The following is a 27,877-nucleotide window of genomic DNA, read 5'->3' as shown; positions in this document are numbered from 1 at the left end:
CAGGCCCTTTTTTGGGGGGGGGGAAGGGAGGTAGGGTGGGAAACCCACAAGACGACACATGATGATAATCACAAGTGTTGGCAACACTGATATATAGAAGCTATTTAAGCGTTGCCTGGTACAATCCATCTCAGAAATGAAACAAAAGCTCACTGAATTCCATAAAAAAATTTACAGAAGTCCAACACAGCACTGCACAGTTACTGTATGTGAAACCAAATTAGGCAATCAACAAAAACTAGAGAAATAACATCATAATTGAATGTTTATTTTCCTGCAGATAGCCTCTAATTCCACAAGGGGGCTTCTGATTTAAAAACTTCTGGTATGGATAGAGACAAGATGGTCCATTATACTGTTATTATGCACACACACACACACATACCTGTAAATAATGCTAAACCAAGCTGTGTTGTATTTTTTTCACAGCTGGAATACTAGTTTTTATTACAGCTCAACTGGCATTGCAAATTAAAATTCATCTCTGTTTGTTAAACTGCTACTTAAAATGGCTTCCACCAACTGTTACAGTTGGATATTATGTTGTCATTTATACATTTAGTGGGAACAGTTCAATAGCACAAGTATTTACAAACAAGTGCAGAGAAAGTATTTTTAATTGCATTTCAATAGCTAATTTCTGGCTTATGTTCCCAAGTTTTGGTCAATGTTTCCTTAATTCTTCATTAGGGATGAACCAGCTGTCTACTGAATTAATGCAACTAGATTTATGTTTAGGTGCATCTCACAGGGCCTGATCATAGGAGAAGTTTTGCACTTTTAATGGACATCAATTAAAGCACTCTGCCACGCTGGTTAGTCAATACCCAACAAGTTGTTTGGTGAAGTTTCTTTTAGCAACCATCAATGAAAAACAATTCAAATACACAAATGCACCCTTGAATGAGTTAGGAATCAGAAATGAGATTTTTCAGAGCATTTAAGCAACGTAGGAGCTTAACTTCTACATTCAGATGAGATATTCATAACTTTCTAATGGACTGTGGACCTTACAAGGCAGATTTTAAAGGTATTTAGGTGCCTTAAAATGGAGATAAATACCTAGTGGTATTTTCCAAAGTCCTTAGGTGCCTACTCCCATTGATTTCAATGGGAGATAGACACCACCTAGGTGCTTTTGATAATCTGTCAGGCATCTAAATATCTTTAAAAATCTTGCCCTAACTGTCTTAAGTGTCTGAAAATCCCAGCCTGAATTATCAGACTACATCTCACATTAAATTTGTCTGCAGCTTGGGAGATCCCAGTCTAAAATATTCTTGATTTTTAGGGGGTTTTCTACCCAATTTTTACATGGAATTGGGACTACATTATAATCTTAGCACTTTCATGGTGGTTGAGTTACAATACAGACTGCCAAAGACAATTTTTTTGGGAACTGCTGAATGTTCAACACTTTTGAAAAATCTGCCCAATTCTTTAGACACTTAAAAATGGATTTAGTGTAGGATTTTCAAAAGCATCTGTAGGAAGTCAGTGTCCAATTGACTTTACATTTCAATGAGAAACAGGCATCTAAATCAGTTAGTCACTTTTCAAAATATCTACTCTGGGTGACAAACACCCCTTCATGCCTTTGAAAATTTTGGACTTAGATTTTTCTCTCCCCATCCACCCACTTTAAAAAAAAAGTTGCATTTAAAGCATTTGTTGGGTTTTTTTTTCCATTGGAAACCATAATAAGAGGCCAATCATACCAGGTACTGAGTGCAGCCAACAATTATTGAAACCAGAGTTCACAGCCTTCCTCAACTGCTTGCTATCAGATCTCCCTTGCAGGTATAATATATAGTGTAAGTTTAACCTATTTTTCTAGTTAGTATTTCATACACTAACTTCAAATTATACACATCTAAGTACCTTGTAAATGTTCCAGATTAATAAAATGGATGTAAAAGACTCAGACTTTCTTCTTCAGGAACAGAGTATTACATTGGCTATTTTTATTATTTTTATTATTATTTACATATTTACTTCTCTCCCTCTCTCTCAAGTCTTCTGCCAAAAAAATCTAATCTACAAACTTCATTTCCCCCTTACCTCACTGTGAAGTATATTTTACTTATTTTTTTTTCCCTTTAATTACTTTGTAAATATCATGCATTTAGGCAACACCAACAAGGCAGTTTGAAATAACAGTTCAAACTTTTGTCAACATATTTTCATTAAAGTACTTACTAAGCTTATATATTTATTTTTTGTTTTACTGGGAAAAAAATTGTTGATACAAAGTCATATATTTCCTCGCAGCATCATGAGATCTTCTCATTTTCAGAAAGTAATGGTAATGATTTTTTTCACTGTCAATATATTGTAGAACAGTAGGCAAATACCTTTCCATCCATCATATTTCCCAAAATCAAATAAGCATCAGTGTCACTGCATACCAGCTGAGAAATAGCGTATTTCCCCCTTGCCAGTGAATTTTTTCCCACCTGAAATAAAGGATGCTGCAGAATTGGCTGAAACTTTTTAAACTTCACAATATTGGCTTTTATGATAATCCTGTCATTTTTAAAATAAAATAAGACCATAAACATTTCTGTAGTTGGGGCAGAAGAAAACTACTGCTCCAATGGAACATAATCAGCTTAGCTTTAGCCCTACGCGATTTTTTTATATGATTATCCTCTGGGTATATTAGATAAATATCTACAAGTATGTCCTTTGAAATGTCTCTTCTAATCTTACTGTGAACTCCTAACAGGATTTCCTAGCTCTTTTCATTCTTTTTGGAGGTAAAGAGCAGAGGTAGGGGAGGGGCACACAAAAATAATGTTTCAGTAAATCGGTTTCCAATCTAGTTTGCTTTTTTCAGAACATGCACATTGTTCTGACTTGTTACAAATGCCATTATCAAAATTTCCCTTTGGTTAAAAGTGGTACTCAGCTTAAAAATATAGGTATCCATTGAGCGGAACATCCCTCAAGCTCAAACTAGAATTCAAAGGGTTCCCTTACCCTTGATCCTCTCCCACAAAATAGATCACACATATCATATAGGTATAATTACATATGACAACTAAGATTTCCAAAGTTGAATTTTGGGTGCCCAAAATTACATGCTTTAAAGGGGTCTGTGCAGCCACTCTCTAAAAATCAGGCCTCTTTAAGGAATCTCAGATTGGGCACCCATCATTTCAGGCACCTCAAATTACTAGTGAGCTCAGAACATGTTGACTCTGTACTTGGTTTCCAGAGACCTATGTATTTTGCAGTTCTGCAAAACACATAAAGTGTGTTGTGGTATCCATATCCAGCCATTATAAATTCCTGGAAGTAAATCTGTGCTCCAGAATTATAACATATTTTTTATTAAAGGAAATATGTTTCTAATCAGCTGGATTGTGAAAAGATCCTTGAAAACATGAGCAGAGTTTAAAGAATGCAATGTTTTCTTCCCAAGGTAGCAGATGATTTGAAACAATGGCTCAGAGATGTATTAACTAGCCCATTTGTCTTTTAACTCTGAAACATAAAGATGACAATTTCCAAATCAACTATGCTGATTCCCTGCACAAAAAGATTATTTTAGCTGAAAGATCCAGCTTCTGTGTCTAGCCCACCTCCCAAATGGCCTGTATCCAGCTACCCAAAATTCCGTATGATTATAACTTACACATTTTCAAAAAAAGAGAAAGAGACACACTTAATATAAAGTTCTCTTTATAAACAGTTTGGAAGGGGTTATATAAACAACTAAACAATTATAAATATGTTATAGATATGAGCAGTATGTGTTATATATGGTTATATATTTGGATGATTTTAAAAGATATCCTCTTGTTCAAAAGGAATTATTTTGGAGAATGTCTGTAGCCTGTGTTATACAAGAGGTCAGACTATATAATGACCAAAACAATCCCTTCTGGTGTTGGAATCTATATGTGCATGAGAAGAAAGTGCTATATCTTCTTATAAACAACTTACTAACTGGCTGCACTCTATAACGATTAATCTTTGACATTTGATTTGACGTTTCTGCATATGCCCTAGAACTTGACAGTACAGCAGTCAGCCATTTTGTATGCTCAGCCACTGCTGGTTGAACCCTAACATTACATAGTTAGGAATAATTTTAGGCTTTGGTAAGCCAAGGTTAGACAGCTAGTTATTTGCTAATTAGAATGGGAGGATGGATACAAAGTTATGGAAAAGAACGAGTGAATAGTGACCTGGGTTTTAGCTGCTCCTGACATATTTCTTTTATGATTAGAAATATTAGAAATGTTTTGAAATAATGAGTGGTTCGTTAAAATTAGGAGAACTCATAGCCCAGTAGAGGTTATTATGTTGACCCACTAGGACTCACTGTAGGATACGTGTTTTGTTAGCCTTAGCTATAAAAATACGTAAAAGTAAATACCTTGGAGCAGACCGAGGGAACTTTTCTTTTGGAAAGGATTTGACATCTAAACTCCTCATCAGCTGAATGGAAAGAGGGCCCTTGGAAGTCCAGCTGGTGATTACTCAAAACAATCTCAGACTGTGGGAAACTATATCTGGGATCTTCTAACCTATTGCTTATATCTGTGTGTGCTTAAATCTAACGGTAGTTTTAAATAAAAGCATGTTTGCTTGTATTAATCACTTATCAAATATTTAACAGTGTTCCCATGAATTTATTCCTGACACCACCTGAAGAGAAACAGTGAAGTTATCACTCTTTTGGATTCTAAAACCCCGGGTAATACATCATTTGTTAACCCCTTGTGTTAAACTATTTGAACTGGAACATAATCAAGTATGACCTGGTGCATAGGGGAGTACGGAGGCAAGCAGCTCCGGAATGAAAATTCCCTTCCGGCAATGCACCACTTTGGAACAATAGAGTTTAATATTTAACTAACTCAAAACAAAGTGTGTCATGTGAGCTAAATAAACTAAAATGAATCACTTCCGGTTTTGAGAATGATGAACTGTTTCTTTTGGACCAAAAATGTCAAAAAAAAATCTATGACATTTCTATATTTGGGGGTGTGTGTAGGGGGGAGGGAGTGTGGAATAATCCATTCCACAGCAAAAAAAAATGGGCAGCAGTTTTAAAACAAATAAAAGGAAGTTCTTCTTCACGCAGCGCACAGTCAACTTGTGGAACTCCTTACCTGAGGAGGTTGTGAAGGCTAGGACTATGGCAGTGTTTAAAAGAGAACTGGATAAATTTATGATGGTTAAGTCCACAAATGGCTATTAGCCAGGATGGGTAAAGAATGGTGTCCCTAGCCTCTGTTCATCAGAGGATGGAGATGGATGACAGGAGAGAGATCACTTGATCATTGCCTGTTAGGTTCACTCCCTCTGGGGCACCGGGCATTGGCCACTGTTGGTAGACAGATACTGGGCTAGATGGAACTTTGGTCTGACCCGGTACAGCCATTCTTATTAAGGCTGGCAGTGAGTAAATCTGTGCTGCAGACAGGTTCAGAAAGCTACAGAAGATCCCAAAGGAGTAGTTTATAATACTTTGAAAGAGAAATTGAAAGTATACTACCTGAATAAACAGAATAGAAGGATATATTGGTGCAGACCAGTTTCTTTTAATTTTTGGAGCACTTTTAAGAGGTGGCAAATGCATTGTAAGGATAAGTTAAATGTGTTTTGAGGGACTAGATAATTTGTGGAGAAAACAAACATATCTTGGAGATATTTGTTGATGCCTCTTGAGTTTTCCTCCTGGTAGTGTTTGCACAAGGCAGTGCTATGTTCAAGTACACCTTTGTAATTCCAGTGACAAAAAATGCCCAACAAGTTATGGAGAAGAGTAGAGATAGAACATTTGATTGCAATTCAGACAGAGGAGGGAAAGGAGATTAAGGACGGAGACATTAAGTGTAAAATAAATATGAGAAAGAGGACAAGGGGGAGAATAGTGATTTTAAACAGGAGTCAGCAACCTTTGGCACACTGGTCGCCAGGGTGGAAGGCTGGGCCGGATTGTTTACCTGCCGCATCCACGGGTTCGGCTGATCGCAGATCCCACTGGCTGCGGTTCGCCGTCTCAGGCCATTGGGGGCTGTGGGAAGTAACGCAGGCCAAGGGATGTGCTGGCTGAAGCTTCCCGCTGCCCCCATTGGCCTGAAGCAGTGAACCGTGGCCAGTGGGAGCCGCGATCGACCGAACCTGTGGACGTGGCAGGTAAACAAACTGGCCCAGCCTGCCAGGGTGCTTACCCTGGCGAGCTGCATGCCAAAGGTTGCCGACCCATTTTAAAATAATGTGATCTGGGAAGAAGCACCTTTTATTGAGAAGGAGCCTGCAGCAAGCACTGGCATGTTGCCAAGAAACAAAGAGATTGGAAGCCACATTCCAGCATTTAGAAAACGCAGTCTCACTTTTCCAGCAAGGCTACTTATCTGGACCCTCACTGATAGGACGCATGGTAATATTTCTTAAATCAAGGCATCAAGTACTTGCAAACCACATATACCATTTGGTACTCATGCATCAGCCAGAGTTAGAAGACTGGATATAATTTCAGAAGTGTATTTTAAAAAGAAAACATGTGAACCTAATGCAAAGGATGAGGAAAGAAATTAGAACTAGGGTTATTCAAGAAGATGAGGCTAGTCACAAGAAGGTATTTTAAAGTTACACAAAATTTACATATAATCTCTCCTCATACTTACTAGCTCCTCTGAGTGTGAAAACTGCAAACCAAGAGGTACTATCAAATATGATGGCAAGAAAAACAAACATCCTACCCAGCAGAACAATCTTGGAGTAAGAAAACTTCAGGATTTAGCTATGGGCTGATGCATAAATCTAATGATTCACTGGATCTTAGCCCCAAAGCAAAGGATTTTACCACTCGATCTACAGCATTAACTCCTTTTAACCTCTGCTGGTGACCCTTCAAAATGATTAGACATACTTATGTCTAAAAAGAATCTTAATGTTTGTTGCCCTCAAAAAGCTCTTCTTCATATGGATATTTCACAGATCCTGTGGTTAACATAAGTGCATTGTCTAATACCTCCAAAGACAGAGCCATGTGATCTGCATATATCAAATGCTAGATCAAATATCATTCATAGCAAATGATGGAACAATCGCATACACAAGAACATGATGGTCAGCGAATATGAGTCTTAGATATTCTAGGCATCAACTCCAACTAGAAGTCTGGGGAATAAATTAAATGTCTTTTGAAAGCAATTTGTTGACAGAGTTATTTTATAACAGTAATAAGACACTCCAGGGACCTGCTTACTATCACTAAGCCTAGGAAAGTTCAAATCAGTTCATCTTTGAACTTGTACTTCACACAAATTACTCTATATGTGGTAACATTAGACAGCATTGTCAGACCTTGTCATGTCCTATTTTTTAACTGGAGAAGTCATCAACTACATTTGGCCTTGCAAAGCTCTTCAAATGCAAGTTTAAATCAGGAAGGTTGCAATACTATACATTACAGTTTCTGAAATATACGACTCTCCAGCTGACCTTCAGGAAATGCAGCATCAGTTGGAAGTATGCCCTACCTGCAGGTCCATGACTCAGAATTTAATTACATTAGAGAAGGATAAGATCAGAAAAGCTGATGCTGTTGATATTCCACCCACTGCAAGCGGATTGCCAGGTTAGTTATCAACTTCCATTCGGCTGAACTGGTCACTCTGGATGTTTGTGGTGTCAGTGCTAATATGAGGCTTATGATGGGTACTTTTTCTGTGGTGGGCCCTCCAGGGAAAAGAGAGGATGAAACAAAAGAAGATATGCAGCCAAGTATTAGGACATCAATTTTAAATCGCCTGCAGACTCCAGAATCAGTGAAATATCTGAAAGATAAAACTGCTTGATTTACGCTTCAAGACCAGAATTGTCCCTGTGCTTCCTTGCAATACAATTATGTCTAATTGCAGGAGGAAACTGTAAACCATATGCAGAATGTGTCACTGATTGTGTCCACCACCCCTCTGAGTGGTGGGTAAAACTCTCAAGAAATCCAGGCTTACTGGAAACTCTTTGGTTTTTATATTATTTATTTTATATTAGCCTACAATTTATTATGAACTGAAGAAAGGAACAAAAGTTTTCCCTGCTGGATAATACCTGTTTCATAAGCAAGTCCAACATCCTGCCGCCAATAGGGACTAATATTTGATACTGAGTTCAGAAAATGGTGGAAAATGACTCCAAAATGGACCTAGACACTCGTGTAGCAATCTACATAGGCAAAAGAAAATACTTCCTGACTTATATGTTGGTCCAGTTATGCCTTGAAAGAAGAGATTTAATATTCCCATTATTTCAGCCATGCTCTAACAGGATGTTACATCAGCATTTCATTGCTGATGTTTGATATGGATAGAAATAACACACACACACACACACACACACACACACACACACAGAGCAGGAAGTGTAGTTTGCTGCAGTATCCTCACAGACCATCTAGGCCAGTGTCCCATCACCAGTGCTGACCAGATGAATCAGAAGGTGTAAGAACCCCGTAATAGACAAATGCAGTATAATCTCTCTTCCTCCCCCATATAAAATCTCACCCTAAAGCATTTAAGCATATGCTTTAGTATAAGCATTGAGTAGTCCTATAGAAATTATGTGCTCTGTTAGGCTGGGGCCATAAGGCCCAGTGATGCAGCCCTTACAATGACTAGCACTTACTCTCATGAAGACTCTTATATGCACCTAGATCAACTATATGATTCCTTTTCTATATGAGACATATTTCATCATTTTTTTTAATTATAATCTCATTGTGATAGGAATATAGATACCAGTTTGATACAATACATAGCATGTAACATAGTTTTGCACTGGACAAAAGCATTTTATGCCAAAAGCATGTTATAATCCACACATCACCTTCTATAGATCATCTTAATTAGCAAGTAATGAGCATGGCAAATACCACATCTGCTTTTTCACTTTTTAACACATGAGGAATCATTTATTTTCACTGCCCTTTGATTTGAATATGCAATTAACTAAACCCTAGTATGCCTCCACTGTTTCAATGCGCTCCTTCCAATTATGATTATCACACTTACAAGGAACCAAGGGCTCTAGGCTGTTAGAAGATTATAGCATTTCTCCTGTCATTGCAGTGAAAGTGCACAAGAAAATTGTAAATATGCTTGGAAACGAGATTCAGTGTTACATGTTCATAGTCCATAAAGATGTCCAGTTGTATTTAGATTATTTACATAATGGAGACATTTTGAAAAACCTGAAAATTTTCAATTTACATTTTGAAAAACCTTTACAATTTTCACTGTAGCATAATTAAATGCAGTTTTAAAAGCACTCAACATTTTTTTCATTCATTAATACTTTACATTATGAAGGTGCCATTTGAGGCTTTATAGTTAAGTTGAGTTGAGGTTCTGCATTTAAATCATTAGAAAAATTCAAAGACAGTGCAAGGGAGGCCTGTAAAATGCATTATTGTTTAAAATTTTATTCCCCCTATGTATTTCTCTTACATTTTAAGAATCTACACATCAGCTATGTTGCATCCTGCTGTGATTATTGTATCTGAGATTAACAACATGATGAAAAGACTGGGATTTTCAAAAGGAGTCATTGATTTTTTGGTGGGAATTGGGCAACTACTTATTTCCCTTAAACCTTACTGAAGAATTCCAGGTTTAATCTTTTTCCATAATAAGACTATTTCAGTAAAATATGAGTGAAAACAGAAAGAATTGACAGCATGCCCTGCTATAAAAAAACCCAGAAAATTCAGTAATATTGGCAAAAAATATCATTAAGATGTGAAGTGTTTTATGTGTCATTTAGGGGCCATATTGTACCTTTGGATGTATGTATGTAATAGCTCTGGTAGAAGCTGCATGAGCTCATTAGAAGGAAGATTTTATCATGAGTACAATGTAAGATATATTAAATTATCAATTTAAATTTGTAGGTTCCTGTATTGCTTCTGGGCCCAATCTTTCTGTCTTTGAAATGAATGGCAAAACTCCTACTTCAATGGGCCCTCTGTGGATTAACAATAAACTTCAGGCATCAGAGCTTTTGACCTTCATTTGTATCTAAAAAGTAGGTAGGTATTATATGCTATGTAATTGGAAATTTCCTTTGAGACCTTCCCAACAATGGATGCTTTATGGGCCTTATCCAAAATCCACTGAAATAAATAGAAAGCTTCTCACTGATTTTGAACAGCTTTGGACTGGGCCATATATTAATTTTCAGCACAGTTTCAATGCATTACATACACTGGCCACATTCAAAGTGCCTCTGACTCATACATGGGAAAATGGGCAACTATGTGAGGCAGAACTTTAGTTTTCTCTGTAATTCAAATCAGTGACGGTATCACCGCAGCTGGAGCTATTGAGGGGGCATTGGGATGTGGGGACATTGAGCGGCAGGGCCTAGACCAAAGATCACAGCCCACTTTTTTAGTACATATCTTGAGGTCCATACTGCATTGCATCAGCTAGGTTTCATCATACTTCTGGTATGAAGAATCTACCCTGGTGACTAGCCTGGTTTAGTAATGAAGACATGAGTCTTTGTTGTTATACTTTGGTCTGCCAAGTTTACCATGGGCAACCTTATTTGAGGGATGAATATTTGTTTACAAGACATTTCCAAAAGGCTCCACAGTAAAATTATACCACCATTATACTAATCATTTTCAAGCAAAGACTATAGAGGGACTCAGGTATACATATGATAAATAAAGAGGACCATTTAAAAATACCATTTCTCCTATACAGAACTCCTTGCATAACTTTGGGCAGAAAGTATCCAGCTCAGAGATCTAGCTAGGACTTTGAGAAAAGCTGAACCTAATTCTTATTTAAATGTTTCTGGTAACACATGTTTTCTTTAACAACATTTGAGGGAAAAAGTTGAAATAGTGTAACTTCACTAACTAAGAGGAAACTATTAAAACTTGAGAGAAAGGTAAACTGGAGAGTTCAATACATTCATGGCTTAATTTTCGCCTGCAACCCCTACTGGTTTCCAGAGTGGTTATGGATGTTCAGTAACTACTTAAAAAACAACAACAATCCTCTAACATAATGATTTCCTGTTTCAGTGGTGTGTGGAGAACATCTTTAATTATAATACCCATATAGACAATATATAATTATTATTATTACTATTATTATGAATCCAAGTCAATAGCAGCTTTGTTTTTGCCTTTGGCTGTGATTCATTTGTGAAAGCCGACAGATTCTATATCCATCTTGAGATTTCTCATGGGAAGAGGTCTCCCATAAAAATAATGGACAGTGAAAAGGTTTTTAAAATTGTACCAGCAGTGTTTTCTTAGTCTAGGATTAAGCTAGTATTAATGCTTGTCACCACTATATGAAGAGACATCCATCAGGCATGCATGAATAGTCACAACACCAGGAAAGCTGCCAATGGTGTTAATCAAAACAATTTCAAAATAATGTCTCTGCAGCACAAAGACACATTTATTTTATTTAATCTGGTTAGGCTAATATAAAATGTAGTATTATTGATTTTTATACCATTGTCCCATCCTGTGTGTCTTTGTAGTATGTAAAAGAAAGAGAGAAGGTGGAGTTTAATACTTTTTAATATTTTTACTTCTGGAGATACCAGTTCAAATGTGGCCTAGACCATAGATTAAATAAATATGGTGGTCTCAGGCTAACACGTGTATACATTTCACAACCACAAAACAAGCTGACACCATACAAAGTTTACACTCAGCCCAGAACAGCTCCACTCTGGAAAAGCAGGGATCCTGCACAGCAGAGCTCACTCTCATAACACTTCCATGGTGGCTGCCCCCAGCACATTCATCCCTTGACAGTGCTTCCCCTTATTATGAACACTAAAATAAATGCCTAAGAACAAATTAAAGAGAGGGGAAAAGAGGCATCTCCCACCATTTGTGTGTTCTTTGTTTTTCAAAGGATTCCAGCAATTCATTTGTGGGACGTTTTATTGTTGTCTGGTGAACAATTTATCTTGTAGGGACACCTTGGGTGAAAGATGTTATGGTGCAAACAAACAATGGCATCTGTTCTTACACTATAAATCTGGTTCCAGAACCTGATTCTAATCCTCACGGGTCTCAGATCTCTCGAAAGTAACATATCTGTTTGTCTGTTTGGGAATAGAGGCCTTTCATTTGTACTGCCTGGGAAGTTTCTTACATTTTAACTCAGGAAAAGTATTGCCATCTGTTTTTCGATTATTGTTATGAAAGCACTAGTCTGTGGTTCCATAGTTAAGGTTGAGTTTCTCATATTTCACAACACACACACACAATCATATGATAACAGAATGATAACATTGCGGCATCAAGCACTCAAAAATTCAGAAAAAATGCAGTGTCAAAAAAATCCTTCCTCAGGAGATCACAACAGGAAATGAATGATAAGCAGCTGACAATAACACACCTGCTTTAAATCCCCTGCTCTTTTGTAGAGAAGATGACTGAATTCACAAGGCAAGGAAGACTGTTAGGAATACTGCATGAAATAGATCGACATAGTAGTTCAGAGCACTAGTAAGTGAGCCTGCACTGTATAAGTAATTATGTTTTGAAAGGATATACTGTATGTATTGTCCTCTTAGTTTATGACTGTTATTTCCTTAGCGCCGTTTCAACATGAATGAAGAGCAAGATTGTCAGACAAGTTTTGATCCTCCTAGATAAAAATACACTGATGACTGTGATAATGGTAGAACTTTTGTACTGTAAAAATACCTTGACCATCAAGGATTTAAAAAAAATCCTACTTTAGTCAATTGTGGCTTTGTAAAAAAAATGCTAGTGACTTGTTGCAGCTCAAATGTAAGGATGATTGTCCACTAGACATTATTGCCAATCTAGCTACCCTTCTGGGAACTTGAGTACCCCATTTGAGGCCTATCAAATAAAATGGTCATTTGCAATGTGAAATAAAGAAAACCAGTGGAAGAATTATAGCACAGACCTCTATGAGTTAAGGTAAATTGAGAGCAAAATCTCCTGAACAGTAGATCTAATCCTGTTCCCACTGCAGTCAATGAGCATTTTGCCATTGATTTTTTGCTTAAGCGGAAGTAATAAGGCCCAATCTCAGCTTCAAGTACTATCTTCCAGTGCATATTAAAGCATGAATTATTCAAAGATGCTACAATACCATAACTTTGAACATTTGGGGCTTGGCTAAATAATCCACATGCCTCATAATTCACACTGCAGCGTCTCATCTGTTCTCAGCAGACATGCAATAGCAAGGAGCTAGAGTAAAGTTTCCTGTTACTGAGACTTAGTCTTATCTTTAAGAAAATAAAGGGTCCAGTCTTGGTCCCATTGAAGTTAATGGAAAAGCTCCCATTAATTTAAATAGGAGCAGCAAGCCCATAAGTTTTGTGAAATTCCTTTATAACTCTTCGCATTCTGCTTTGGATTATCTTGAGCGGTTTGGTATCATCTGCAAATTTTGACACCTCACTGTTTTCCCCCTTTCCCAGATCATTTATGAATATATTGAATAGGACTGGTCCCAGCACTGTCCCCTGGGGGACACCACTATTTACCTCTCTTCATTCTGAAACTGACTATTTATTCTTACTTTTTGTTTCTTATCTTTTAATGACTTACCAGTCCATGAGAGGACCTTCCCTCTTACCCATGACACTTACTTTATTTGAGAGCCTTTGGTAAGAGACCTTGTCAAGGCTTTCTGAAAAGCTAAATACACTATATCCACAGGATCCCCTTTGTCCATCTGCTTTTTGACGTCCTAAAAGAATTATAGTAGATTGATGAAGCATGATATCCCTTTACAAAGACCATGTTGACTCTTCCTCAACAAATTATGTTCATCTATGTGTCTGACGATTTTTTTCTTTACTATAGTTTCAACCAGTTTGCCCAGTACTGAAGTCAAGCTTACTGTCTTGTAATTGCCAGGATCACCTCTACAGCTCTTTTTAAAATTGCTGTCACATTAGCTATCCTGCAATTGCTTGGTACAAAAGCTGATTTAAATGATAGGTTACAAACTACAGTTAGTAGTTTTGCAATTTCACATTTGAGTTCCTTCAGAACTCTCCGGTGAATCCCCTCTGGTCCTGGTGATTTATTACTGTTTAGTATATCAGTTTGTTCCCAAACCTACTGTAATGGCACCACAGTCTGGGACAGTTCCTCAGATTTGTCACTTAAAAAGAATGGCTCAGGTTTGGGATTCTTCCTCACATCTTTGGCCATGAAGACCGTTGCAAAGAATTCATTTACTTTCTCCACAATGGCCTTATCGTCCTTGAGTGCTCCTTTAGCATCTCAATTGTCCAGTGGCCCCACTGGTTGTTTAGCAGGCTTCCTGCTTGTGATGTACTTAAAAAATTTTTTTGTTATTACTTTTTGAGTCTTTGGCTAGCTGTTCTTCAAATTCTTTTTGGTCTTCCTAATTATATTTTTACACTTCACTTGCCAGAGTTTATTCTCCTTTGTATTTTCCTCAGTAGGATTTAACTTCCACTTTTTAAAGGATACCTTTTTGCCTCTTACTGTGTCTTTTACTTTGATGTTTAGCCACGGTGGCACTTTATTTGTTCTCTTACTATGTTTTTTTGTTGGTTTTTTTAAATTTGGGGCATACATTTAAGTTGAGCCTCTATTATGGTGTCTTTAAAAAAATTCCATGCAGCTTCCACAGATTTCATCTTTGGCACCGTAATTTTAATTTCTGTTAAACTAATTTCCTCATTTTTGTGTAGTCCCTCTTTCTGAAATTAAATGCTACCATGTTGGGCTGCTGTGATGTTTTCCCCACTACAGGCATGTTAAAATTAATTATATTATGGTCATTATTACCAAACAGTTCAGCTATATTCATCTCTTGGACCAGATCCTGTGCTCCACTTAGGACTAAATAAAGAATTGCATCTCCTCTTGTGGGTTCCAGGACTAGCTGCTCCAAGAAGCAGTCATTTAAGGTGTCAAGGAACTTTATCTGTGCATCCCATCCTGAAGTGACATGTATCCAGTCAATCTGGGGATAGTTGAAATCCCCCATTATTATTGCAGTTTAATTCTTATAGCCTCTCTAATCTCCCTTTCTTTCACAGTTATATCACCATCCTGGTCAGGTGGTCAGTAATATATCCCTACTGCTATATTCATTGGGGAGTGCCACTCTTCTAAGGTATGGTATATCAGATGAACTCTGGGAGGCATTGTGCCTTTTTGCTTCCGGAGATCCTACTAGGATGGGGCAGATTTGTTCCATCCTTTTACTAAGGGCTGAGCCTCAGTGTACAGTCTGTCCCTGGCTGTGTGTGTTTGCTTATTGGCTAGTTCATGTGATTCTTTCATGGTCTGTAGTGACTGTGCAAGTCACTGGTGAGAATTAGTGAAATAGATTGTGTGTACACTGTCTTGATACTTATTGTATCTGCCTCAGTTTTAAAAATATACTTTACATTTTGACACTTTTTTTCCCCTTGATACATGATTGAAATCTTCACTGAGGAGCTCCTGGTTGAATGGGGGGAAATGTAGATGTTCCAAGACAAATGATTCCATCACAACTCCATTTTCATACTGCCTCTTGGCCACTCACCACACTTCTGTAATGGGATCCCATGTGCTTTAAGCCTGCGGAATCCAGGCACATGGTCAGGTTGAAGACTCTCTGTCTCATATCTCCACCTGAGACCTGGTGGTTCAACTGTCTGGCCCCTGGGATCAGTACTGACCCTTCGACTCCACACAGCTTAAAGATGCCTTCTTGCAGAACTCCATCCACGTGGGTGTTCTGGGCCCACAAGTTAATTATCCAAGAGCAAGTGATAGGAGAAGTACGTATCAGTCACAGGACTCTAAAATACCATTGCCCTTTACTTAAAGATTTAAAAAAAGAATTAGCAGAGAGTAGAGATCATGTTGGGGGAAAAAGAAAGAAGAAGCATCTTGAACACAATTCCCATCATTCTAGCTCACCCTTCCCTTGGGAGTCCCAGAGAGACCACCTGAGTTCAGACAGGATACCCCAAAATCTCACCAGATTCCTGCAGTAGCTTCCCTCTGATGAGCTTGTGAAAACAGCTAAAGACCCTCAAATAAATCACTTCCTGCCCTCCTGTAACCTCTCAGTCCAGTGTCAGGTGACTTTTGGATTAGCATCTTCAGGTGATCCCAGACTCATAGCAGGTGACTTCATTGCTTAGCAATCTCTCTCCTGACAAACAAGTTCTCCTTGGTGGGAGCCAGTCTATTGTCGAGCACATTTGTATTTGAATAGATGACCATCCCAATTTAACAAAACTCTATTATCAACACTGAATCAGTACCCCTTGGAATTTAAATGTAACATGGAGTTGAAAGAACAGCAGAGATGACAAAATGGAGTTTGCAGCTTGGTAAAGTTATAGACCCAGACTTAATAATATCACACAGAATAAAAAAGCTGTACACACAGATCTCTCAAATCATCATCATGCCACAGAAGTTAATGGACTCCTATAGCTTTCCTATCTTCCTATCTAAGATATCGTGGAAGATTTAGGAACGAAAAATATAGCTCCCCTCCTCTTCAAATGGCAGTGCCTCTTCATATTACCTAATGGGACTTTACATTAAGCATGAAGTGATGAAGCAGTGTTAGACACAATCAGATCTTGTTAAACAGTGCTGAGCTCATCTGAAAGATTATAGTGGCAGTCAGCTTTAAAACTGATATGCACTACTGATAATGATCTGATATTTATACAGTGATTTTCATACAGAAAGATGCTTAAGTACTTTATAAGAGTTCACAATTTCTATAGAGAGAACATTTCACCAGTTAAAATGCAGCTTGATCTGGGGTGAATTGTGGCACACCATCATGGCTGATCTGTCTCACCATACATCATCATCTTGATAGCAACTCTGTCAGAGTCATTTCTCAAAGAAATGACAGAAGTCTCTATATAAAGGGGAAAATTCTCTCTCCATAGGATCCCATAGGGAATAATTTGAAACACACACACACACAATCAGCCAACTCACCCAATATGGCTTCCATTAAAATGACTTATTACCTCAGAATTAGGAAATTGTTATATAACAATTTAAGGGCCAAAATTTAAAGAAAAAGTCTATTTGACTGTAAAATGAATTTCTTATTGCTATGAATTTCTTTGACAATTAGGTATTACACAATTAACTGGTGATATAGACATCCAACTGTCAATTTCTCCACACAAGTACCACATGTGAGCACACAGTTCTAGTAATTGCACACATAAACAAAGATGAGCAGCTGTGCACATATTTTGCAAGCAAAAGTGGACTCCTCTTTTTAATATTATTTGGCCTCCAATTATCTCCATATTAGGCTTTAATGTACATTCAAAAATACATATATTTGCATGAAACACACAACCATTTTGAATGACTTGTTCTCTGTTGTATGCAATTCAAAAGATAATGCCAGTTCTGACTTTTTTCCTCTTTTCAGTTTTATTTCCTTCTTCATGCAAATCTTTTAACTGAATTTTATTAGATAAACCAATAGATGTCTCTCAAACTGAATTTTGCCTGATTAAAAATAATCTAACCTGTAAGTATCATACTTTAAATATGAGCATAATAATAAAGTGCTAAGTGACAAGCAGAATTTATATACATGACAGCCATTAAGCTATTCATACATATCTAGTCAAACCACTACTAGTCTACTAGTTTATTAGTGTGCTACTCTGAAATCATCAGAGAGGGAAAAAAAAGAGCAAGAGAGACAAGAGCTGAAGTCTTTTATGAATCTTGAGACTGTCATTAATTTTAAATAGCTTTTCTACTTTTCTCAAAAAGCCTTACAGGAGCACAAACAATTCTGCAAGTGATTTTTAACAGTATCTTGCATGGCACATAAAAAGGGAAAGACAGAGGGTTAGGGCAAAATTCTGTTCTCATATTCATAGAGTGGAGCTTGACTTTGATTTTCTGTACTCTCTACAGTCAGCAGTATCTCCGTGCACAAAATTCTGGCTCTGGCTATCAACCTGCAATTGCCATTGGACCAATGGCAGTTGTGCAGTAATATCCACGGTCAGAGTTTGGCCTACTGACATCAAAGCATATTGGGACAGAAAAAAAAAATCAGAACTGACATTCATTATAGAAATCTAAGAGCAAAATTTGATCTTGACCATAGCTCATTAGCAGTGACTAAAACTGGATGTGAAAGTCAGAGCAAAATTATCCTTCCCGGTCTCTTCTTTAGATTTCTATTACAGGTGCTGCAGTGTGTGACAGAGATCAATAATGCACACTGGAGATAAGAATTTTGACTTTGCATCATATTAAAAAGCACAATTCAAATGGGCAATAGAAAGTCAAACTCTGATAACAGAATTGGGTTTGTAACATTTTTTATAAAATTGGTGGCACAAAACTCCTGTTACTATATCATCCTTTCTGATTACAGATGTCCAATTAGCCACCTAGCAGTAGGATCTGATCCTTTACACACTTAAAATCAGTGGAGTTTTGAAAGTGTGTCCAAGTGAGAAAATGATCTAATTCAAAATTTTATGTGATCACTATAGAGCTGCCCGGTCCTCAGCTGGGGTAAATCATTGTGGCTCCATATTGCGGTAAATAAAATTATGATGACTTACACAAGCCGAATGTCTTGTACATAATATTTAACTAGAGCTGTTCCAAATTTTCAGTTGCAACCTTTCTCCAACCAAAATAAAATCAAATCAATCAACTCTGAAAACTTCTGAAATGTTTTTTTTCTCCAAGATACCTGATTTTAATTTAAACAAAAAATTGTGACATTTCAAAATGTAGATTTTTTTTTTTGCATTTATCCTTCCTTTTCACTTTTCTATTCTTTCCCCTCCCCCCTGCCAAATGCAATACAATTAATTATATTGACAGTGAGTTTGGGTTTTTACACTTCTCCTTTTCCTTCCCCCACCCCAACCATGTAATTTATCAAATTTGCCTCAACTTTTAAAAAGTTAAAATGGTAAAAGAAAAAAAATGGAGATGGGGATCTCAACCTGCATATCATTTAAATTATTTCATTCAGTGGTAAAAAAGGAGAGGGAGGGAGAAGATATAAAGCAGAAAAAAAATCTTAAGCATTTTGAAGCATTTAAAAAAAATGAAGAAATGTTAAGGGAAAAAAAAATTCATTCAGCTGTGAACTTCATGAAATGCAAACAACTTCAAAATTTGTATTTTTTCACTCAATCATTTCTCCATTTTACAATTAGTTCTGTATTTAAGTACATAGCCGAATATTGTACTTAATGGTTCTATATCTGGGTACATTCAAAATACAAAAAAAATAGTTATATTCTGGTAGGAACTTATTCGTTTTTGTCAGAAATGGTGACTTTTCCCAGCCTCTATTAATATTATATTTGAAGACGTATATTTTGAATGAATGAGTTCTTTTGTTTTTCTTATTCTGATACAAGCCTAAAGAGTAGGAGGTAATTTCCACTTTTATAATGCCACAACGAATTTCAAGCACCTGACCCAAGTGTGTTTAAACAATGTCATATTATTATTATGTGTGAAAAATCTCTCCTCCACTCTCCCCTGTTTCTTTTTTGCTGGGGTATTTTATAGCTCAAAAATAGCCAGGATTATCTCTCTGCCAACATCCTTAGTTCATCTCAGTGTTCTGAGAGATAAAATTAGAGGTCTTGATCCTCCTGCTGTTAGAACAAGACCTCAATCTCTCACTGTCTCTATTTAATCAGGTTCCTATTTTAGCTGCCACAAAGCTGTCAACAAAAAAAAGTAAGCTATCCTCCATTAAGGGGTTAAATTGGCTTTCACAGTGTGCGAATGCTCTTCAGAGCAAAATTCCACCTGCGCCCTCCATCAGGCAAATTACTTCTGACTTTTAATTTATTTCTCTAGGAAATGGAAAGGTATGGCATAACCAAAGTCAATAGGGAATACAGAACAAGGTGCAATCAGCCTGCTCACCAATTCAGAGCTCTCTTCCCTGTCAGCTTTAATAGATTCTCAGACCATACAATTTATAGAATGTATGACATGTCCTTTCTGGTCTGCGTTTTATTTTGGACTCGTCTAGTTAATGGTCCCAACAAGTGACAACCGATGTTTGTTTGATGTAATGGTGCCTGTGAGACATATATGTTACCCAGCTAGTTTTTGGACACGGTCTTTGACCACTATGGACGGTAAAAGAATTAGACTTCAGTTTTACTGTCCTGCCATGTATGAATTTTTATGGAAAACTAATCTGCATGAAGTAAAGTGGTCAATTCCCTAGATCTTAGTGCTATGCTATATGTTTGTTAATTTCAAGTATTACCGAATGGCAAATTAAAGGTATTATCTGTATGGCTTAAACTATATCTATTTTTCACCTGGATGAAAATGCAGTCTGACAACGTATTGCAACCAACATACTTTTTTTCACTTGTACTGAAGACACTTACAGTATATTTACAGAAAGAGCCACTTTTCAGATTTTTCTTAATTCTTTTTTCCTGTTTCAGATTTTCCCAGTTCTACAAGGGCCTGATCCAAATCCCACTGAAGTCAATGGAAAGTCATTCATGGCATCACTAGGTTTCGGATCAGGCCCACACGGATTACAAATGTATGTGTGTAAGTCTGTCTGTCTGTCTATTTTAAAAAAGAGATGCTTTGTCTATTCTTTATATGTCCACATTCTTGCCCTCAGTTACCCTTTCATAGTACATCTACAGGTGAGAGCATGCCGCCTAGCTTGTGTAGACTGATGTGCTAGTTTAAGCAGAGCTAATGAACTAAAAATATCAGTGTGGATATTGTGACATGGGCAGAGACTCGAGCTAGCTGCCCAAGTATGTACCTAGGGCATGTCCAGGCGCAGCTAACCAGCGCTACCACCCATGTAACATCCACACTGATATTTTTAGCATGATAGTCTATCTGCGCTGCGAGGCATGTGCTCTACTGCGACATAGGACTTACCTGCACAGCCCCCTTGACTTCCTTAGGTTGCTTGGATGTAACTGAGGGCAGAATTTGGATTCTGAATTTAGGCACCATCATATCCCTTAGTAGAAAATGTTATTACCAAAGAGAATATTAATTGCCAGGTAGTCCCTGATTGAAAAGATAGGAGGTGGTCCAATTAAACATTCATAACATTAGCATTCTCCAAAGGAAATGAGGTATGATGTCATCAGCATTTCAGACAGCTGCAATGAGTCTGCATCAGCTCTGTTTTTCAAACATGAAGGGTAATGAGTGAATGAGTGTCATTTTCACTGAGCAAAAGGGATATATCTCCTCAATGTCTCCATCTTATTTTACATTTCTGGGGTGTGAAATGAGAACCGCTCTCCTCCAGAGTATTACTGTAGGACATCTGCTACCTTGCTGCTAACATCTGTCCACCTATGATCATTTAGACTTAGGCATAATTTTGTCCTTAATAGCTTTCCCCAAATTTCTTTTTTTTTTTACCTCTGATAGCCTATATTTTATAATCCAAAGAGTAAAATTGCCTATTTGTCAGCTAATTATAGCTGACAACTCCTCATTACTGAAATAGGAATGAATTTGGAGCCAGAAGTACGTATTTTTTCTGCTTATTACCTCTTTCCTGGGCTGAATTATATGATAAGAATTAATCAGAGTGATATGAAAGGTCTCAGAAGTCCATCAACAAATCAAAGCGTGTGGGGGAAATACCAATACTTTAAAAGGAAAGGCTTTTGTATCTGGATTAAATTATAGATTACCCCCTGCTATCGAATTACCATGCACATTTTTCAATTTATCATCTTCTTATAATGCTGCAATTCATATATTTTAAACAGAATGTTTATCTAAAATAAAATGCACGTGCCTAGAGTAATTAAGGAACTACAAACTCTACATGTACCAAGAACCACCACCATCACCAACCAGCAACTGCAAAAAAACAAAAATCCATTGTGCATACAGTACATGCAAACACACCTTGCTCAGAACGAGTTCTTCTTTAAGCCCCCTTTGCAAACCCCATTCTAAGGGATCCAGGCTCCTAAAATGCCAGCCTTAAATATTGTTTTCCATAGCACTTATGAAAACTCACATAAATAAAGACACTTTGTCTTTTGTGCAACAAAGTATGCTAGAGGCATATTTTGGAACAATTGTGAAGATCCTGAAGTAATCAAATATTGTACTCTGAAAACTGCAAGATGTCAAGTGCCCACACATTGGGTGTATTTCATTGATAAGAAGATTCAATTTACAGTATGTATCTCTTTAGAAGAATCGTTTGAGAGTTCATTTACAAGTTAGCACAGCTAAAATACGAAAAAATGAAAAATATTCAACATCCATGGAAGACACCGCAGACCTAATCCAAAGCCCATTGAAATCAGTTGAAAGGTTCCATGGGCTTTGGTTGAGGTCCAGTATAAGGATATAAAGACATGTATCTAGAAGATTTTATCTCAGAGGTATCAGTCTCCTAGTAATTTCTGGATAAAGAGTAAAACAATGCACCAGTGTAAACAAGATTTACTTCCTATTACAAACAAACACTTGCACTATTAATGCAAACACACAACTGTCCTGTAACTCTAACATGACTGATTTCAGCAAATACTTGCCAGCTTTGTTTATGAAGTCTCAGAAATGTAGATCTTCCTTTTAATCCTGTCTGTGTGAATAAATGAACTGAGGGGACAACAATTATCAAAATATGGACCAAATCCATGTGCAAGAGTCCTTGGGCTTTAAAACATATTACTCATCCCATAGCCTAGCTTCATGAACTTTTAATGCACATGACAAAGGTCATCTTCTCTCTTGTGCTTTTGCAGTAGAAGTGGTTGACTTATACAGGATGGTTAAATGTGGGTTGTTATCATCCTCATCTTAGAGATGTATTATCTGAGGTATTCATTACATCATGTATTTTGTAGAAGAGTTGATTCAGTGGGCCAGATCTTTGGCTGGTATAAATTAGTTCCTTTTACTTCAATAGAGTTATGTCAATTTATATCACCGGAGGATCTGTCCCATTATATGTTTTTATGGCAAACAGCTCATTACTAAACTACTATATGTATCTGATTATACAAATTGGATGGGATGGGATTGAGAAGACCTGGAAAACACTAGAAATTAGCACTACATAAGAACATTCTCAAGAGATGGACTGTGAGGGAAGTATTTTATTGCTCCTGAAAAAGTGCTGTAAATGTCAGTTAAAAACAGGAGTGGGGATGGGACGGGATTAATTCAATGTCCCAAAGAGGAGCATTAAATGAAAATAAATTAAAACTGATGGGAGAAGGAAAAGGAAGATAAATGGTTTTATACTTTTAATGAACACTATTGCTTTATCCAAAAATCAAATTAAACCCTCACAAGGGCTCTCTCAAATAGTATCCTCAACATTCATCTCATTAAAGTTTAATATTGAATAAACAAACTTTTATAGAAATTGCTTCAGAGGCCTGCAGTAGACCTAGAAATAAGAGGCTGAAGACTTGGGCAATGTATTATCACCCCTATGGTTTCCTACATCAGGGCCTGAAGAAATGGTCTACTTCCACCTGAGAAGTTTCTTGCCAATCATACTACTAAAGGATATAATTCACTTCCCCCAGAGAACAAGCAGCCCCTTAAACTCAGGACTGACTTGATGTGGAGACATATCACCTTATTGGTTCAGAAACATGGAATTGATCCTGCTTCAATGAAGCCCACGGGAGTGTTGCCATTGACTTCATTGGAAACAGTATTAAGCTCTATATACAGCACTTTCTGCGCTACCCTATAGCAGCCACATAGCTATGAATCCCCTGTAGAAATAAAGACATATTTTGGCCATGGTTTTGCTAAGCAAGAAAGCTGAGATTTTAGCTAAGATTTAGAGGCTTTTTTATTCTAATTGTTGCTGTTGCAAAATTAGTTTTTAATGATAATACAAGAGATCATGGTCATGTGCTGTGCTAGTTTGCATCTCCAGGAGTAGAGGAAAATGAAGTGGTGAAAAGCCACACCAGGTATGCTGAGAATACTTCAGGTGCACCAAAAATGGGACTTTTCAATAAATATTATGATTTCCTCAACGTTTTCTTTTTCTGATAAAATGTCTTTTGTTTTTCATTTGCTTTTGGATTTTGTTTCACTTAAGTGTTCTGAGTTTGAGGGTTGGGGGAAGAGGGTTTTTACTTTTTCTCTTTGCCCATTTTAACAGGACATTTTACTCATATGGTGGGAATTTCAATTCTGAAATAAAATAATTTCCCTTTTAAACATTTCTGATTTGAAATAAAAGAAATGTTTCCATAAAAAATCCACAGAAACATTTTTTTAACAAAATTGCTTGAAATCTCAGTGAAAGGGGGGCTTTGAAACTTTTGATAGTTGCACAACTTAAACACAAAGTTTCTACAAGTATTAATCAGATCTTTAAATTAGTCTGTAACAAAAAGGATGGAATCTATTATTTATGTTAATTATAATTAACAGAACTTATTATTTGCATTATGGTAAGGCCTACATATTCTAATCAGGATTGGGGCTGCATTTGCCAGAATTGGTAGAACTTTCCAGTCTCCCTTCAGGTTGTGCTACGGTTCCATGGTCCAAAGAGAAAGACATAATTCTACTCTACACAAGATGATCCGAAAAGCTGAATCCGCTATCTAGGAAAACTGGGGGCCCTAGCATATAATAACTAATGGTAGTACATTCAACTGTTGCTTTATCAGGATTGATGTTATATCACTGAAATTTCCATTGGAAAATGACACCTTTCTATGCTACTTTTTCACTATGTGACACCAGTAACATCAGCCCAAGTGATAGTATGTAGACATCTGATGCAAAAAGAGAGTCTTTGATCTCAGCAATGACCGGTCAGCCCATAAGAATTCTCAAACACCTTGTCTTGATGCATCGAGGCCAGGAACCATGAGTACAAAAGCCAAATACAGATTACTATGTTGAGCCAGTGGCAAACACGTATAAATTATGACAATGAACTCATTTGTTTATGGGAAACTGGTTTTAAATGTGTGCTGTGCATTGCTAATTGTAGACACAGCAGTGCCCATGCATCAGCTTCACCTCTGATGGGAAAAGACTGCTCCATAAGAGGGACTGCAGAGGTTTAGGTCTTTATTTACACACACATCCACCCACACACCCACAGAGTCCAGGGAAATGATCATAAGGACAATACATTCATTTACTGAAAGTGCCAAAAGACATCAGGGCAAAAAATAAAGTGCCAGCTCAAATATCTACTAGTCATATCATTGTACAACATAGAAAGGCCTAGGACTCTGAAGATCAGATCCTCAGCTGGTGTAAATTAGTTAAGTTTTCTGAAATGGAGTTATGCCAATTTATACCAGCAGAGGATCTGGCCCTAGACATTAAAGGGATTTAAAAAAAAATCCTGCAATGCAATATGGAATAATTTCCTAGCCAACATTAATATATTAATAGGATTTTTAGATATTAGTAACTATATGCTCTATTTGAGGGGGTAGGGATAGCTCAGTGGTTTGAGTACTGGCCTGCTAAACCCAGGGTTGTAAATTCAATCCTTGAGGAGGCCATTTAGGGATCTAGGGCAAGAATCTGTCTGGGGATTAGTCCTGCTCTGAGCAGGGGTTTGGAATAGATGACCTCCTGAGGTCCCTTCCAATCTTGATACCCATGTTATTTTTTCCAACGTGATATATCTGTTTTAAATTCATGGCATGAATGTTTGGAGTCAGCCCTAATCATTTAGCTGTGTTTTTTCACAAGTGCCAGTAGGTGTCTCTCCTGTGTACTTTCCAATGTGCACAGCACTTTCCCTTTCCCTGCTCTGACTATACATATCTTTCTGCAACTGTAAGCTCTTGAAGGAACACATACGATACCATGATTAATTCAGTATCTTCCTTTTTTCCCCCTGGGTGCTTTTTTTGGTTTTTTAGTGCACTAACTTGTAGCAGTTTGACAGCATTCAAGTTTAATCTCAGCACCACCAGTAAGGCTAACATTTCAATTCTATGTACTGGTACAATTTGTTCACAATTCCAAAGGGCAGCACAAAGGAAAGTAATTTTCCCTGGTAATAAGTATACATTGAATCCAGGAAGGAAAGCAAAAATAAAGCCAGATTATCTTGCAAAGTCTCTGGCTAGTCCCTAATGCTAATGTAAGCTTCCATCAACAGGCATCTGCCACAACATTGCACTTCAGTATTGAATGTAAGTGAACATAGCAAGTGATATACTGAATCACCCAGAGGATATGCACAGACAATACCAGGAAGGGTGCTGCTAAGGATTCAGACTCTCTCCCTATCCACACTGTTCTGTGCTTGATCTTTACACAGCAAATGCAATAGAAAGGAGCCAAACAGGCACAGTGGAGATCAAATAACCATGTTTACTAACTATACACAACATGCAAGTCTGGGCTACATATATTCACTGCTGCTCTGGCAGGTTCTGGTGGCTTCTGAAACAAGCGTGGGTCACTGGATGGCTCACAAGCTATTTAAAGGGATACTACCCAGTTTCTATGCTCAATACATATGCACCTTGAAACATTTATTTTTCATAAATACTGTCAGCCATATTTAAATCCAAGGACAAGATAGCAAGTATCCCACAAGTTTTCTATGTGAACAAATAGGAAAGTAGTAGGGCAGTGATGTTTTTATATGAAATAAAATAACACAGAAGTCCCACAGCAGCACACAAGATGAACATTGCATGGGGCCAGATATTTCAGAGAAATCAGGGCCAGATTATGACATGCTTAGCAGCCACAGTCAGGACTAGATTTTCAAAAGAAGCCCATCACTGCTTTGGGCATCTATGTTAGGGCTAGATATTAAGAGTGCTCAGCATCCAGCAGCTATCTTTGTGACATGGCCATTTTCTAAAGGCTCAGTCAACATCTAGTGTACTGAGCTTTTGAAGATCTGAGCACTTAAGTGCCGAAATGGGAGCTGAGCACTTTTGAAAATCTGGCCCATAGTCTTTTACATCCCAGCTACAACCAAATCTTTTTATTGGCTCAGTCCTCAGAGGATTCAAGAGGTTTACTATGAATTTTTAAAGTTGTTAAACTTCAATGAAAAGTGTTTTTAAATGGATATATAAAGTAGGTTATCTCAGGCAACACAGTTGTTGTTGCTACAGGAGACATGTACCAACTATAAATATCATTGATTATCAAAGAATGATGAAAGCTCAGTGTAACTGAAGGCTTAACAGCCAAGTAAATGAATTACTGATCCTACTACTGCAACTTAATTTTAACTTGAGACATTAAAAGAAAAATTAAATAAAGTTCATAATACATTTCATCAGTAAAACCTAAAATATAAACAACCCACTTGAATAAAAATACTCAGTGGTTATTGGCGACTAAAGTCTAGCAGGGCTCAGCCACTCCAGTAATTTGTGTAGACATTTTTGTGATGATAAAAAGATTTGCTGTTGAACATTTTACTGCTATTGGCTATTTTTTGCAATTCACAGAATCATAGAATTCTAGGGCTGAAAGGAAGCTCGAGAGGTCTTCTGAACCAATCCCCTGAACTCTGGTCCAACTGAACTGATACTGCTCCAGCCCTCCTGGATCCCTACAGCCAAACCATCCTGCAATACAGCTGGTCAAAAAATGTGTGGGAGAGGAGGAATCAGTAAAAAATCCCCGATTACTCCCCCCACATACATACTTCATACAGATCTCAAATTTCTGGAGAGGTTTGTGATGGCTCTACTCTCCAGAGGGTATGAGCAGACAGTATGTGGGCGTGATTTTCTAGGATCTCCACCAGAGGCTAAGAATGGATTTCGAGCTCACACAAAATTCCCCATCATGCACTTCTGCCCTGCAGAGATCTGGAAAAGGAGGCCCAGCATCTACCCCAACTCAGAGAGG

The sequence above is a fragment of the Gopherus flavomarginatus genome, chromosome 14 (assembly GCF_025201925.1).
Source record: "Gopherus flavomarginatus isolate rGopFla2 chromosome 14, rGopFla2.mat.asm, whole genome shotgun sequence".
Classification (NCBI taxonomy): Eukaryota; Metazoa; Chordata; order Testudines; family Testudinidae; genus Gopherus; species Gopherus flavomarginatus.
This window is presented reverse-complemented; position numbering follows the sequence as displayed.